A 17057-nucleotide genomic window follows, 5' to 3' on the forward strand; every position below is an offset into this window, starting at 1 on the left:
GCAGCACATAAATTATATTATGACTATGGGACATCATATTTGAAAGAGGAAAAATTAGAAGGTAGCTATTAGAATATAAAATACCTTTACACTACAGTCGATTAGGATTCAAACATGTAATTAAGAAAGTCAGAAAGATAACCTCACTGTATACGGTAATTAGGGCTGTTGGAAACAGGATACCATCTCTTAAAGTGTTACAAATACACCACACCACTAAATAATCTGTACTGCTGGAAAAGAATACTTGCTATCAAGGGCAAAGCTGCTATACAGTGAGGTAACAGCAAATGACAGACTGTTGTTCAAGTCCATTAGCTGCTATGTGATAGGAGCACATTCACTAGCACACGACCTGTGAAAAATCTTAGATCTCTTTAAATCTTTGAATTGGATTGCTGCATTAATTCTTAAGAACTGCAATCCTTCAACCAAGTCAAATTACCCTCATTAACAGGGGGAAAAACTGCCTCTGCAATGTTTTTTAAAAAAAGATATTTATTACCTATAATCACTTTCCCTTACTGCTCCTAGAAGTATTAAAAATGGGTGGAAAAAAACTTTGGGGGAGGGGGAGAAATCCAGACGCTATTTCAGACATTAGGTGGGAATGTTAATAAACCCTACAATCCTGGGTGGAAATTAAAATGCACAGAGATAAAGGTATTGGAACAAAAGGAATCTCAATTAATCTTGAGGAAAGGATAAAGATTTTGAATGATCTTTGTCTGCCACTGACACAAACACAATAGGTGGGGTAAAATTTCTCCCATTATCTGAGCCTTGATTAGAACACTACTTCATAATTAGACATGTTCGAGTATTGTCATCAACCAGAAGATTCATGTACTAACTAAAAGGTCTCAGAAGCCGGTTCAAGACTTCTACTCATTAACAACATCTGCTATTAATGTTTAACTCTCATAAACATGCACAAGGGCATTTAGCATACAATAAAGATTAAAACAAATATTTTGTTGTTCTGTTTTTGCCCTTGTGGAGAGCTGCGACAACCCCACGAACAGAGAGAACAGTTAAAAACAACCAAGCAAGATAACAGAAGAGTATTTGTTCTTTGTCAAAGACAAACTTGCTTTTTCAGTACGGTAGAATCATTTATGAGAAAACGAGGAAAATGTTTGCAAGGTTCCCTCTTCCCACAGCACATTACTTGGAAGACCTTTATAATACAAATAATAATAAACCAAAATGCACACACTTCTTGAGTTTGCATTAAGCATGTGGAGGAAGGGTGAATGATCTAATCTGGGTTTAGAGAAGATAAATAATTTCTAGACTTTATAATGAAAGATAGAGGCTTTGCCTTCACATTGTGCAATCAGGGCTAGTGTCCCTGTCTTTCCTCCACAGCAACTGCAGATTTGTGGACAGAGTCCTCTGGTGATGTTTTTGCTCAAAATACTGGATATATTTCCATATTGTTTCCCAGTTTATCTATGTACGTTTTCTATTAACAAAAGCTAATAAGGTAAAGGTAGTTCCCTGACATTAAGTCCAGTCATGTCTGACTCTGGGGTGTGGTGCTCATCTCCATTTCTAAGCCGAAGAGCCAGCGTTGTCCGTAGACACCTCCAAGGTCATGTGGCCGGCATGACCGCATGGAGCGCCGTTACCTTCCCGCCGGAGCGGTACCTATTGATCTACTTACATTTGCATGTTTTCGAACTGCTAGGTTGGCAGAAGCTAGGGCTGACATCGGAAGCTCACACCGCTCCCCGGAATCGAACCTGCGACCTTTCGATCAACAAGCTCAGCAGCTCAGTGCTTTAACCCACTGCGCCACCGGGGGCTCCTTAACAAAAGTTAATAGCACTTAGTAAATAATTAGTACTTCAAGATCTGGCTCCAAGAGGTACAAATAAATACCAATAACTTTGGACATCCATTTTCATTAAGAGGATGGGAGCTTGATTGAGTCTGAATTAATGTTTTTATATGTCTTTTATTTTATTGTAATTCATATTCTGTTCTATGTTTGTTAATAGGCACTTTTGTGCCATTTGTAAGGCATTGCGAGTCTGGGGAGATGGTGGTGGAATATAAGAAAAATTGTTGTTGTTGCTTGTTTATTTATTTAGTTTGGCATACAAGTATCAGATTTCTTCCCTGTTGGTTGTCTTTAGGATAATTTTTGCACACTTTTCATTGTTTTAATTAATTCAGAACATTTTGCAAATGGCTTTTGCAAACCATGGGGTTTGCAAAAGTATATTTCTAACAGAAAGAATGTCTTCAGTCAACATCCAGTGTTTTCAATAAAAAATCTCTTTGCAATTTTTTCACAAAAGAATCTTGAAATGTTAAAAACTTGAAAGTAGTTGATATATTTTTCCATGGCATACTATATCTTAATGCATCAAGAAACCTATTCTCATCAAGACTGGAAAAAAAAACAGAGAATACTTATACTTCTTAGCATCAACTCACTATGAGATAAAATAGTGAAGTCTGGCTCATCATCTACCACCCCAATCATAGAGTTGGAAGAAACCTCATGGGCCATCCAGTCCAACCCCCTGCCAAGAAGCAGGAAAATTGAATTCAAAGCACCCCTGACAGATGGTCATCCAGCCTCTGTTTCAAAGCTTCCAAAGAAGGAGCCTCCACCACACTCCAGGGCAGAGAGTTCCACTGCTGAACCTGAAAGTTTTTCTTCAGTTATACTAGATATTGATGAGAAAAGAACTCAGAAATTAGACATATCCAAAGCTTCTATAGCTAGAGAGACAAGAGGAATGCTGCAGTTTTAGTGCTTGTCCTTAAAGCTACTCTCCCCAGCTAGTTCTGGCAGATGGATTTAAACATGGACACTGAAACCATGTACTCTAAGACTTGTCAAGAGTACAAACACTAAATGTATAAGGCATACAAACAATAAGTCGAGACAGTAAGCTGCCTTGAAACCCACCATAGGAGAAAGGCATAATAAACAAATAAGCATGCCACATGGCTAGAATACTTTTTTTTAAAAAGAGGTGATGGAACAGAGTAGTAAAACGAGAGTAAAGTCCCTCTCTCAATATGTCAATCTAAAATGTGGGAAATGATGTTATAGTTAACATATAACATTAACTTATTTCTTAAGAATTTTGCAGAAATTATCCAAAGTTTTTGTCAACCTAGCAGACAGAAGGAAAAGAGGAAGACCTCATTATAGGTTGAGAGACTCAATCAATGAAGCCATAGTTCTGCATTTGCATGATCCAGGCAGGATGACTCATGGTCCGTCAGCCCATAGGGGGTGGGGGTGTGTGGAAAGCATGTACCCCATTTGGGTTTCCAGGCCACAGACCAAGTCCCCAAAGAGACCCCCTCCAACTAATGCCTGGCAAACATTGATAGACCAATCCTGCATGCATGGCCAATCATGTTCAAAGTTGTGGGGGAAAACAACTGATCATTAACCACCAATTACAAAGAGAAAGGATAGAATGATGTTCAGAGTGAACTGAGAGTAATTTGCTCCAATACATGGCTTTCTACCAGGGCAGAATGCTAACCACATCCAGGTTACTCCTGGGTGGTGTACTGCCAGCCAATGGGCAAGCAACTAGCCTTTTCAATATCATTGGCTGGTTTACTGTGAGGCAAACTCAGAAAGAAGAATCACCACTGCTGCAGGTCTAGCAGTAACCTCCTTGTTCACTTCCTCCTCATTTCCTATTCTTTTACATCATAGGGGAAAATATTTTACATTGGAGAGGAGATATGCCATTTCTTGGTTGGAAGACTGTCAATTTTTCTCTCTGAACTAGCTTGAAGAGTTACCACTCTCCAGATGACAGACAGAGCAGGCAAGTGATCATTTCACCTAAACAAATCTTCACACCATGAATATATAACTAAAAGAGAAGCTTAGTTAAAGGAAGTGACCAGCTTGAAGGGGTGAAAAACTGTGGAGAGCTAGTGAGGTATATCCCTGTAGGGATATACTGATTAGTCCAGATGTACCTGTGAGTATTGATAAGTCAAAATACTCTTTGAACTTGTCTACATCAAGAAAAAATGTGATATTTGACTACACAGCTTGTCTTTTCCAAATCTCAAAATAATCTACATAGAGCTCTGAGGCAGTCACCTGTCATACACTGAACAAATCCAGATCTGTTTAGCTTTAGCAATTGTTATTTCAGACAGTGCCTTGAGCACTCAAGTTGATTTTTGTTGCCATCTGCATTGCATTTATGGAAAAAAATCTTTTAACTATTGTTGTTTTTATGATTGGTCATAATGTTGTCAGAAACTGAGATACAGAAATTGTTTTTTTCTGATTATTTTTTTTTTGTTACATTTCTTTACTATAGCACTGACCAAAGTTTTCTGCATAATTCACAAAATACAGTCAAAACTATAAGAATCTGCCCAGCTAAGTATAGTGGCAAGCTCTGTATAACCATGACAATAATATGTTACCTATTTGATATGGCTTATTCTATAACTCCAATATGGTGAGAACTATCTGAATGTGTAGTATCAATGTTAGATCAAAGAACATTCAGAAGGAGGGACTGAGGGATTGCAGTTCATGTACATGTCAAAGACTATTCTTAAAACTGATAAATGTGCTCTTGAGAGTATCCTTTTTATACAGCGATTGCCTTGCTCTGGGTCAGTGGGGTGAGCTGCTTTACTTGAGGTTCCTTATAATAAGAAAACTCCTGGCCTCATGTAAGTGGTCTTGCAGATTTCTATAATTCAGAAAGAATACTCAGACAGTAAAGATGTATTTGAGGGGAAAATATCTGTCCTATTTCCAGGTTTTTAAAGAACTGGTGGTTTATCCTTGCATGTCGTACATCATGTTAATTTTGCATGTTAAAAAGATCCATTTTCTTATGTGAGGCCTAACTTGGGTATATTTAGATACTTAACATGCAAACAGCTTTGCAGGTGCAACTATAAAAGCAAATTTGAAGGCTAGCCCTAAATATAGACTCCTACAAAAGACAGAATCTATGAAATAAAATCTGCAAGCTCTACACGTTGGCATACAGCTTGTCTTTCGATTAATTTTTTCCTTGACCAAACATATTCATTATGCTCAGTGTTCAGAAAATTCTGCTTTCCATGTAATCAATAAATGTTAAGAGTATATTGCTTTGTGAACTTCCTATTTCTAAAGCAACAGACTAGTAATCAACTGCCAGGGCATGTGGAAAAACCATTAATTGTACTTTATTTTGGCTTTCAATATCCGTATCTGAAGAAGACAATATGCTTTGGAAACCTGCATAATACATGTTTAACAATCATTTGGTGCAGTGAAAGATATTCCCTATTTTGAACCATATTATTCATTCTTAACACTTTGCTAGCATTTTTTTTATTTATTTTTATTTTTTTGCCGTCATGATGCAAGATGTTGGTCCCAGATGTAAATACTCTACTCTGTAATGCTGGGCAAAGAAGGGATTTTTTTAATGAACTAGTAAATCTAATTCTTTTTTATCCATAGGTTGATTCAGACCACATCTAAACTGGTCCCACACACTCAGGTCCTCTGGGAAGCTGCCAGAACCCGACTGGCATTCATCACTCAGAGGATCTTTTCATCGGCTTCCCCAAGACTGTGAAATGACCTGTTGGAAGCGATCCAACAGCTAGATCAGCTCTCGGAAATTAAGACTCAATTGAAGATCCATCTTTTCAGGTAGGGCTATCCAGTTAATTTTAACGTGTGGATTCTAATCTGCATTTTAATTTGAATTTTACCTGTGTATATTTGTTATATGTATTTTAATAGTGTGGTGTTTTGACGTGTTGTACTCTACCTTGGTAACGGCCGACAGGGAGCTCTGGCGTAGGCTGGTCCATGAGGTCACGAAGAGTCGGAGACGACTGAACGAATGAACAACAACAACTCTACCTTGAGCCGTGAGGAGAGGCAGGTAATAATTAGCATTATGCTCCAGACTGGGCCTGGAGCAATCATTGTGCTGGCCACATGTGCCTAACTAAACCTGATGTGGTAATGCATAGATGTCCACCTGGGTGCATATGTGTCCAATACCACAATGGCCCTGTTGGGACTTTACTTCATTCTCCAGGTCTTCACCATTGCTCCTCACTAGCCACAGTGCTAAATGAGAGTGTTTAGCCATTGCCTATCATATCAAAACTGTACATCCTGCACCATTCTTGCTGGTCATGTAGGTGCCCTGCTTTGACATTAGTCAGTAAGGAGCATTGGCAATAATAGGGGGATGAGCCAAAGGGTGATGTCAGAAGTATACATTTGGACAGGGGATTGGATTGGAACAGACCTAAATAAGGATCGGGGGGGGGGGGGGTGCTTGATGTAGAGATACAGCATGAAAATCAGTGACAGAAAAGAACAATTTCTTCTCCGGATTTGAAAAAGTTACTTTTGGTTATAACTCCCAGAATCTTCCAGCTAATATGTCCAGTTCAAAAAGTATTTTTCCACACTCTGCATCTATCCTGCATATAAATGTATTTCTAATCACATGCATCAAGCTGAAAAGAAGCAGTCTAATACGATACAAAGTAAGAGGCAAAGAGGGAGATGCATAGGAGCCACCAGTGCCATGTCTGCTGCAAAAATAGGGCTGCCCTGGATATAAATGGTCCAGGGAGACAAATGTATGATCTCCAACCTACTTATAATGATGCATCCAGTATCATGGACTAGCCCACGGAATTGTTTTAAACATGTAATACCTGAATTGACATTATGGCAGCCTCTTACAAACTAGGCACCAAACATGACAATGGTGCTGTCATTCAGATAAAATATTGTTAGCAAAATGTAGTGGGCCACTATAATGTAGAAAGGAGTGTTAGACAAAGAGTGTGGACATTGCCTCAGCCACTTAGGTATTATCTGTGTGGCCTTGGGCTAGGCAAAGAGCTGTAACCACTACCAGTTTCCCACTCAGGCATTCAAAAAGGGCAGAAGTGATGCCACAGTGGAGAGAGTAGATGGATCAGTGCTTCTTTTAGGTTCTGGGATAGGCTACGTTCTTACTTATTGTCATTCTACTTGGAAAAGGAGTTGTTCCTTTTTTTTTTGATAATACAGGGTGTCCAAAAGTTGTCATACATAGGGAAAACAAGGAAGTGTAGCTAAATGTACCTTTATTTACAAAATATGCATTACAAAATATTTATAAAATATTCTCTACATGTTGTATATCTGAAAGCATAAAAATATAAAATAAAATAATTTTATATGTGTTTTCCCCCCATTTTTCTATGTGGGAAGAGTTTTGGGACAGCCTGTAATCATAGAACAGTTGAGCCATAGATAAGGTGATCTAGTTTTTTGGGGTTGTTTTTTTTTTAAATAGAAGTAACTACAGTACATGTTTATATAGGTTTATATATGTACTGTTGTTACTTTGTAGTGTGTGTGCGTGTGTGTGGTGTGTGTGTGTGTGTGTGTGTGTGTATATATATATATATATATATATATATATATATATATACACACACACATATATATGTTTTTTATTCTATAAATAATTATTAAATTCATAAAAACATCCAAGTAGACAAATAGGTCTAGAACCTTCCTATTTTTTAAATTTTTTTTCTGTTTCTACAACCTTTTTCAGGCATCATTTTGTAAGCACAACATGCTCTTCATAAAGGTGTCTTCAACTGAAAATAGAAGATGAAATGCTAGAGTAAGGAAAGACAAGGAAAAAACATTTAAAATATCCTACTTCATTATAGCTAATTCTTACATGGACATAAAATCCCAAAGTTAAACCATCAGAAGGTAATTCACTGGACACAAATAATAGAGTCTCTCCACCCATTTCAATGGAATGTATCTCCACATCTTTTTTTCGAAGGGGGTCAGATTTATCTCTAAGGAGAATATAAAGATTCTCTTCACTTCTTCCAAAGAATTGTATTTTAATACAGGAGACTTGAGAACCAATAAAAAAGGCAATTTAACAATATCTCTAGTGTGTCACCAATCACTATAAAGGCCTGGAGGCTCCTTCATACCCACTATAGCACAATAGGTTTGCCACCCTGCTGGTTTTCAATTGACACCCTCCTCCCCCCATGTTATTATTTTTTTTTTAAGTTAGCCTAATAGTGGTTTCTAATATTCCTGTTTCACTCACAGCTGATGGCATTTTCTGCTGTTAAGCTCTGTCTCTCAGTGACACATCTGGAAAAACAGACACAGGAGAGAAGACACTGGTTCACCATCACTAAAAGACTGAACGAACTATGCTTTGAAATAGATCATTAGCAACAATAGAAGCCAAGATGGAAGGCAATAAGCCTGAGACAGTTTCAGTGTCTGCTAGCATGTGGACTGTATCACAGAACTCATACTGAGTCACATGATACTACCTTATAGCAATCTGAGAAAACACTGTTCATCGGTACCAGTAAGGTCAGGTGTGGTTTGTGAGCAAGAAGCACATTTGAAAAGCATGGAGACAGAAGTCTTCACTTAATATTCACTTTCCCAATGATTTCGATTTTATAGTCATAAAATAATTACCATGTTTAAATTATGCTTACCTCTAGAATTTGTATCTACTTGTGCCTACTTTGCACAGAAGTGTGGGCAGTTTCAATAATGTCCTTTTAAATGGATAACAGTTAAATTAATATATCTGCTAAAGGAATCAATTTTTGTGCACTCCAAGGTTATGTGTTTAACAGACTTCGATAATTCAATGAAAAATTGAGCTGGTAATGATTTGCAGGCTAAATGAATGTTAAATACTTCAAAGGACTGGACAAACAAGTCGGCAGCAACATTTTTATGGGTTCACTTCCTTCATGGGAACTTAAAGAACCACTCTTTTTATTGCTGTGAATTCTAGACACCTTTTCTACCCCTCAGCATCTGTTTGAAATATGGAGTAGACAATTGCTTTTTTGGCTCCAACTCAGGTGGTTGAAGTATAGGACAAACAGACTACTGTATATAAGCTTTCCTCCAGCAATGAAAAAAATTATTAACTCTCGTGCATAGCAAACTCAGCTGCCTAGCTTCCAATCCCTACAGAATCATCAAGGAATGTGGCTAGTTATTAATTCTGGTGGTCAAGCGTAGGGTGGATATGTTGAGACTTGTCTGTAATATGTAACCTCACATTTCAAAGAGCTACAGAGGAAAGGGGGAAAAATAAATGAATTCTGTTTAGATCATTATTCACATGTACAGAATTCAAAACTAAATACTAGCTATGCACATAAATATGTCACTCTTTCTTGAGAACTTCTAGCCAAAGAAAACAATTTCCACACTAGAGAAGTACTGAATTGCCCATTAAAAATTGCTAACTTACCCAATTCTCCTTAAAACTGGAATAGAATATTTAGAAAAATGTCCTATCATTTACTGTATTAAAAATGGGGCATGGGTAAAAAAAATGAAGCTAAAAAACGAATATTCCTCAATATATTTGAAAAAGATGCTTTATATGAAAAAGTATTGACTAACATAGTTGTAATGCAGGTCATACCACAGTCTGCTTTCCGTCAATACTTATGGAAATATTTTGTTTTTAATAGTGAATCACTATCATGTTCCCACTATTTTTCCCAAGCTTCTAATAATAATGTATGGTGTTGTTCATAGATTATTTGGAGGGTTGTAGTTTCCCTCAGCTAACAGTTTATGGATTCCTCTGCCACAGTGGGTGGCCAGATATAGAATAGAGCAGGTCTCCTGCACCTTGAACACCTGCATTAAAAATGGAGTTCAGCAGTTATAGGTTGTCATGCTATGGCTTCCTTCTAAAGAATTGTTGTTGCTGTTTCTTTATGACTTATGGTGACCTTAAGACAAAATTGCCATTGGGGTTTCTTGGCCAAATTTATTCAGTCTCATTCTGCAATCTATGAACATTTGAAAGTGGTGCTATTGAGGTTCAGGACAAAATAAGCACCCTGGTGGTTATACTGTCCACATTACTACTGAATCATCTCCCTTCCTGTTTTGAATTAATTTGATCTCACCAGTGGTGTTGGTGTCTCCCCATTTTATTGAGCTAGAGGATCTGAACTTCCAAGCTGAGGCCATTCTGTCGGGAACAGCTTGTGGCTTCCTTTCCTTCATAAAGACTGTGGGCCTGTACCAAATAATATCTGGTGCTACACTCTGTGGAGAAAACATTCTGTATCGAACTTGATAATGGTGATCTAGTTGTGGAGGAACTTGCAATACTTCTACTGTCAGGGACTGATCACTACCTGATGAAGTTACAAGTCACTATGATTAAAATACTCTGCAGGGATGGTGACCAATCAGTATGGTATCCCACATGAAGCTAATTGATCTAACACCACATGAATACTGTACACATAACTTTCCAAAATCATAAAGGCAGCCAAAGGGAGTCTGGGCACATGGGTAAGGGTGGGGGTGAATGCTTAAAAGAGGCTGTGGAGAAACCTCTTCAGATTCCAACATGCTAGAATATCCCATTTTTGGATAACTCAAAACTCTGGACAACCCTCTTCAGGAGTCTCATATGAATACTTAACAGGATGGGAGACAGACTCAAGCTCCAATGGCCAGGGTTTTGAACAAATATTCCCAGCACTAACTCACCCCTCCAAGAAAGACTAAACCTGTTATAAAATGGTGCTTCATAATAAAACATCGTGCTTAAGTTCCACCCAAAGATATAATGGTTGAAAGCCACTGCATTGTACAGCAGAGCAAAAGAATGCAATCCCCTCCTGTCCAGATCTTGGCTGAACTCATCCACTAAGCTATCTTCAGCCAGGCCTGAAGTCAGAATGAAATGGATCTAGATAATCCACTTTATCCAGATACCCTTAGAGCTGGGAAGCCACCAAATATTCTAGAATCTTGCCCTGAATGAGATATCAAAGACTGGAAAGGAAAAATTATGGTCAGAGGCTTTCCAATATTTCAAAGATTGTTCATAATGTAAATGTGAGCACCTAGGTTTGTATAGATATTATTATATTTACATATGTTTTATTGGAACTGGAGCCAAACTTATTATTTATTTTGGACTACATTTCCCAAAGCTCTATACCCAGCATCACCAACACTCAAGAGAACAGGGTTTTTAAACAGACTTTGGGTGGCTGTATTTGAGCAGTGCTTCAGGTGGATACTGAACTAGATGTCCTTGACTTCCTTTCAGCCCTTCTGATTTCATTGACTTCCCAGATGCGCATGAAATGTGTAATTTGGGGGTACCTCTTGCAAAACACTAGGACTACAGAAAACTATGTTGCAATTGTATAACCACTTAGTTATACAAATGCCAAGTAATATACTATATAAGGCATTAAATTGCATTTGCTTTTTAGAAGATTCTACACAACAGTTTCTGATTAGGCCACACATTGAAATAATTCCTCGGCAGCAACTCAGAACTGGATCCTTGGTTGCTCAAAAGACATCTTTCTGCCAGAGTGTTTCACATCCTTCAAAAAGCTTTTAACAGAGGAATACTTTGCAAAAGCCAAAGGGTTACCTTACCTACAGTGCAGACTTGCCTTGCCTTGCCAAAAGCCAGTTATGTTAACACAAATAAGACTAAACAAATACAATCCCTCAGTGTCACTCTTAACTTTTGGACTTGTTTCCTCTTGAAGAAAACATCTGTCAAATGCAGAATTTATGCACAAAAAATAGTGCATGAATTAATAGTTTGGTATCTGCAGTCCTGACTTAGGTTAAAAAAAAATCTGGTGGGTTCCAAACCATGTCTTTCCATGTCAGAATACATAAACAAACAACTGATTATTATTATACCGCAGTATAATTATTAATACATGGGCACTTATATGTTTTAGGAAACAAGGTACTACTTATCAAACATATACCAAAACCATGTGGTGCATTTTATACCCTGTAACTGCTGGAAGATCCATATCGCTGGAATGTCCAGAGATCTTTACATTAGTTGACTTACTGGATTTTTTGGAGTACCTCATATTTGATACAAAGGGCTAGGCTTGGGCCCAAATCAGTTTGAATGAAAATAATTTGTAGTATTTGGTGGGCCAATCTACAAAAACAGAATTAGGAGGAGGAAGCAAAAAAGCCTGGCAAAACAGATTAAGGGAGCAGGATTTTATCCAGTTCCTAGATAGAAAGGTGACGGCCGACAGGGAGCTCTGGCGTGGGCTGGTCCATGAGGTCACGAAGAGTCGGAGACGACTGAACGAATGAACAACAACAGATAGAAAGGGGTTAAATCTGCAATATACCCGAGGCAGGGATCTGCCACATCTTTTCTCCCTCCCAGGCAGCAGCACTGTTCTTTTTGGAAAATTTCCTAGGCTCTCCCTCCAGAGAGGGCTCATCTGGGAACTAGCTTTCCCAGCAGCACTTGCATAGGGCGAGCATTGAAAAGTCTCCTCGTGGAGCATGGTGAGAGTTGAACTTTTTTCTCTCTGTTTCTCAGCCCATAAAAACTTGGCTGTGTCCATGCTCTGATTAGCTGGGAATTGACACAACCAATGACTACAATTCCCAGAACCCTATCTTGCGGTTTGTCTTACTTTTAAAAATGTTATGGTTAAAACTTAAAGTAATTCTAAAAAAAATCAGTAGATTGGTGATTTGTTTTGAAACTTGGCCAGCCTACAGTTGCAAAGGCATTGAACATTAATCCGCTCTGAGTTCCTCCGGGGAGAGAAAGCAGAATATAAATAAAGTGTATTACTGTTGCTATTATTAATAATAATAAGCAGCATGGTGCTGTGGATTACCCCACCATCAAATATGAGACTATTAGAACCCAAAGAACATTATATCGAGTCTCTTCTTCTTAACGAACATCCAAACGCTCACTCTATGCTCCATCTCTCTGGGACAAAGTGTGTGTGAATCAGACTGTGAAAAAAGTACATGGAGGTTTATGGTTTATAAAGCAAGTTTTATAAAAAAAAAATGTCTGCAACCAGCAAATCCTTAAAAGGCACATTTATTAAATCTAGTCCTTCAAAATATTTTGTCTATAACAAGTTGCCAGTACTGTAACCTTCCTTGATCAATAGCATCCAACAAGCTACAGAAGAATCAAAGCAACCCAAGAGCCTGTTTTATCACCATGGCACTAATTTCAGATTTACACAGAAATAAATCCACTCAGTCCTAACAACTTGATCCCTGTGGAGTTATATGAGTAGCAGTTGGGGACTGAAAAGGAGGAGGAAAGCAGAAATGGATCAGACCTCTGACAGATATTCAGATATTAGTATAATGTTCTCTATTGCTCATGTATGAACACACACAATGAATTTCCCTTTCCTTCTTATTGGTAAGTGCCTGGATATCACTGACAAATGCATATATTCCCATCATGCCTCTGTATTTTTCAGCCCCATGATGCCCTCACTTTTGATTGTGTAGATGAAGTTGAAGTGCACAGGGTATTTACTGATCCAGTTATCTTGTTCTGTGACAGGCAGAATCAATCAATCAAGAGGCCAGCTTTGTGCTTGCATATTCTAGGCACATCTCTGCACTTCAGGATACGAGATCACAGTGTTATCCAGCCAAATTTGATCAACAAATGCAGTTCCCCTGTGCCATAGCAATCTCAGATGAAGATGTTATTATGTGGAACTGAGCAAAGCGATAAAGACAGTACAGAGAAAAAGAGAAGGGGGGATCTAACTGTCTTGGATGTATTTTCTGGTTCTGTGTATTTGTGTTGAAAATATCCTTTCTTGTTGAAGTTATAAATATACGTTTAAAATTCTGGGGTGTTAGTGGTATCTGCTCTTTCACAGACTCAAAAACAATATCTCAGAATGGATGGGAGCACATGATATGAGGCAAAATCTTGGGCATTATAGTTTCTACCGATTCAACACTTATTTATGTGACATGTGTTCGTCTATCTACCTATGACATACCACTCCTGCCTATTTCTAGCCTGGTTGTGAGGAGATGCTTACAACTGTGTCAGTACTTAAGTGCATTTCAAGCAAAAAAAAAAAAAATGTACACCAGGCTTTTATTTTGCCAATAGCTTTCCACTTTGCTACTGCCCTGCAGTTATTTTACATTATTTAATCCAAAATACCATCTTTTTGATTCTACCTTTCTTTTGCTTTTTAAATCTTTAATGGGAGCCGTTGGCAGTCCAGGGGTACAATTATTAGATATCTACAGAAAGAAATTGAAAAATTAATAACAGTTTCACATTCTCAACTACATATAAAATTATCTAGTCTTAGTGGAATTCCATAGATTCAAACACATGCCTCCCACCACAATTAAAAAACAAACAAAACCGTAACCTGAATTAATACAGCCTATATTTAAATCTTTACAGTCATCAGTTTTAGGTAAAGCTTGGGGGATACTGTATTATGTTTTCAACAGAGAAATTTATTTTAAATCATTTTTAATTAAAGGACATTTATTAGGGCAGCTTATGCTACATACAGACTAAGAGCCAGGTAAAATACCATAAACTAATCAGACTAATGATATTAAAATTGTTTATTGCCTTTTTATGGGTTTTGCTACTTAAGTTACCATTTTTCACAACTGTATGCAAAACGTGTGACATCATCCATATCACTTTATTAGGGAGAGTGATATACGCCTTCATCTGACCTTTGCCTAAATATCTCCTTAACCAAGTGGGGGGGGGGGGAGGCCCAGAGTCGTCTTTCAGCTAGGGAGCAGTATAAAAACAGCCACAGAGATTAACTTTTGTTTTCCTTTCACTATTATTGAACTCACAAGCCAAATCCAACTGGAAAATGATGCCTTTTGGGTTCCCTTGTCATCATGAGATAAGTACGAGAAATATATGTGCAATAGCCAAATGGCCAATAGACAAAACACCCACTCCAAGTGACGTACTGTTTTCCATAGAGCACAGACAAAATCAAAACAACAGAATCACTGCAAACAAAAACAAAATCACATTTCCCATAAGCATTCCAGACAGAGCAATTTTACAAGGAATGGAGCTGGGAAGGGATCCAGAATGAAAGACCAGGAGGGTGAGTGTGTGTCTCTGTGTGTGGAATGTCCTCTCTTTCACCTAATTTTTGAGGATATAAACAGGGAGAACTTACATTTTTTGCTTTTCAGCACAAACTGTTAATGACTGCGTGATGCTCATCCAGCAATTTTTGCATCACATGTGTACACCAGTTGACAAGGTTCAGCAACTGGGTCCGGTCTCAATCTGATTTCTTTGGCAGGATGCCAACAGCTGCTTTGGTGATGAAACCCAGGTTTTAAATCAGTATATATGAGGTCAGAACATGGCCCTTTCTCTCCAAATGAAAAGTGAAATCCACCCCAAGGAATGGGTCTTATTCACAGAAAAACAGTAAGGTCACAGGTTAGGGTGCAAAAGTGTGGGGGTTTTTTGGCATAAAATAATGGAATTAGACTGGAAAATTCAATGCTGGATTTTTCATGCAAATTTTCCAAAAAGGGGGGACGGGACTGCAAAGTGGTCCCTGGAACATGTGTGCTGTGCCCTATTAAAAACTGCCACATGACAAAGTGGAGCTATACGTTGTCTAAAAAATAATAATTAAAATGATGAATTGATACCTATTGTAACTTTGTTAAATATCTGCTCCCAGAAACTTACTGTTTAAGAAAGTTATATTATTTGCATTTAGTTGAAATGTCGAGCTATCAGCTATGGAAAAGTGGTTAATATCAACAGTCACATTTTACTATTTCAGCTAAGCAGCGGTAGAGTATCTCCATCAGAGTGAATTCTTGTCAGCTACGCTCCTTGCTAACACAATTCCTATGTTTTGCCTGGCAGTAAATGGACGCTTCTGCCCCAGCATCATCTAAACAACTCTGTTAACATTTGCCCTCAAGCGTCTCTCTCTTTGTCCAGTCCCTGTCTTCTAACAGATGTCATCCAAGTCTAATCAAGCATAAAATGGTCATAAATATTTCTTTCTGGTAGATTTCACATTCGCATTTCATGCAGGGACATGATATTTTTCTGCTACCTCCAGGGAGTACCTAATGCAAAAACCAGTTACTTACATTCAAGGCTCATGTTCCTTTACTAAAATGCAGCACATGTTCTCAGTTTAGAAACGTAAAAACACACACATACACAGGGCTATATCTTCTTTTGTTTAACTGCCTCTCTTTCAATGATAGACGCGACAGTTTACAATAAAGATATAGCGTATCTTATGTTTAATATGAAATCCCAGAAGCCATGCTATACTATTCTTAGGAAATCAAACACAATTGAAATACCTTAATTATCACCCAAAAGAGATTTAGCTTCTAGATACTTAATTGAACTAACAAGCTATTTAACAAATGCATGAGATAAGAAAGGCAGCTTTCTATTTTGGCTGATTTTATGCACAATTTTACAACCTACTTCATCATATTTAGTTAAAACAATAAAATGAACCTAGGGTATAAATTTGAGGTTCATGCCTATTTAGCAGATGAAAAAAGAGGAAAAAGATAAGTGTGAGACAGAACTGATTTCCAGTACTTAAACTTTAATCATTTGCAGGCAAAACTACGTAAGCTAATTAATTCTGCCTACTTAATGAAAGAAGCCACAGTGAAGTCATATCCCTTTCTGGCAAACTTCAGAGTTAACATGTCAGAATGGAAAATAAAACCAACCTAAGATTACTTTCAAAGCCATATGTCTATTTGTTACTCTTTTATCACCCTTCCCCCACACTGTTTGTCAAAACAGAAATCTTATACAGCTATTTAAAACAAACCACAAAATGCTTAAACGATACCGATCACAACAGCGAGGCTTCTCCTCGCGTCTTCCCACCCCCACCTCCTCTTTCGCCGTTGAGCCTAATATTTGATTACTGTTAGTCAAATCAAGCTTTCAGGCAAATAATCTCCATTTTTTCAGTTAATGAGATGTGGTCGTGTCGACAACAGCTTGCAGAAACTTTTAATTCTGATTCCTGCAGGCTGTGCTGGCCTCTTTTACAGCAACTACTACTATATGAATAAGTCGAATTTGCCAAAATGACTTATGGAGACAAGTGCACATTTTAAAGAGGCACTAATTAAAAAAATACCCACTGGTGTCAATTTAAATACCATG

At 37.9% G+C, this 17057-nt stretch overlaps 1 protein-coding gene across 14 annotated transcripts in view; it reads right to left on the minus strand.

Annotated features, from left to right (window-relative positions):
• FOXP1 (forkhead box P1) overlaps nucleotides 1-17057 on the minus strand; it is a 612918-nt gene that overhangs the window by 211969 nt on the left and 383892 nt on the right. The window lies entirely within an intron of this gene.

Source organism: Anolis sagrei, chromosome 2 (genome assembly GCF_037176765.1).
Source record: "Anolis sagrei isolate rAnoSag1 chromosome 2, rAnoSag1.mat, whole genome shotgun sequence".
Classification (NCBI taxonomy): domain Eukaryota; kingdom Metazoa; phylum Chordata; class Lepidosauria; order Squamata; family Dactyloidae; genus Anolis; species Anolis sagrei.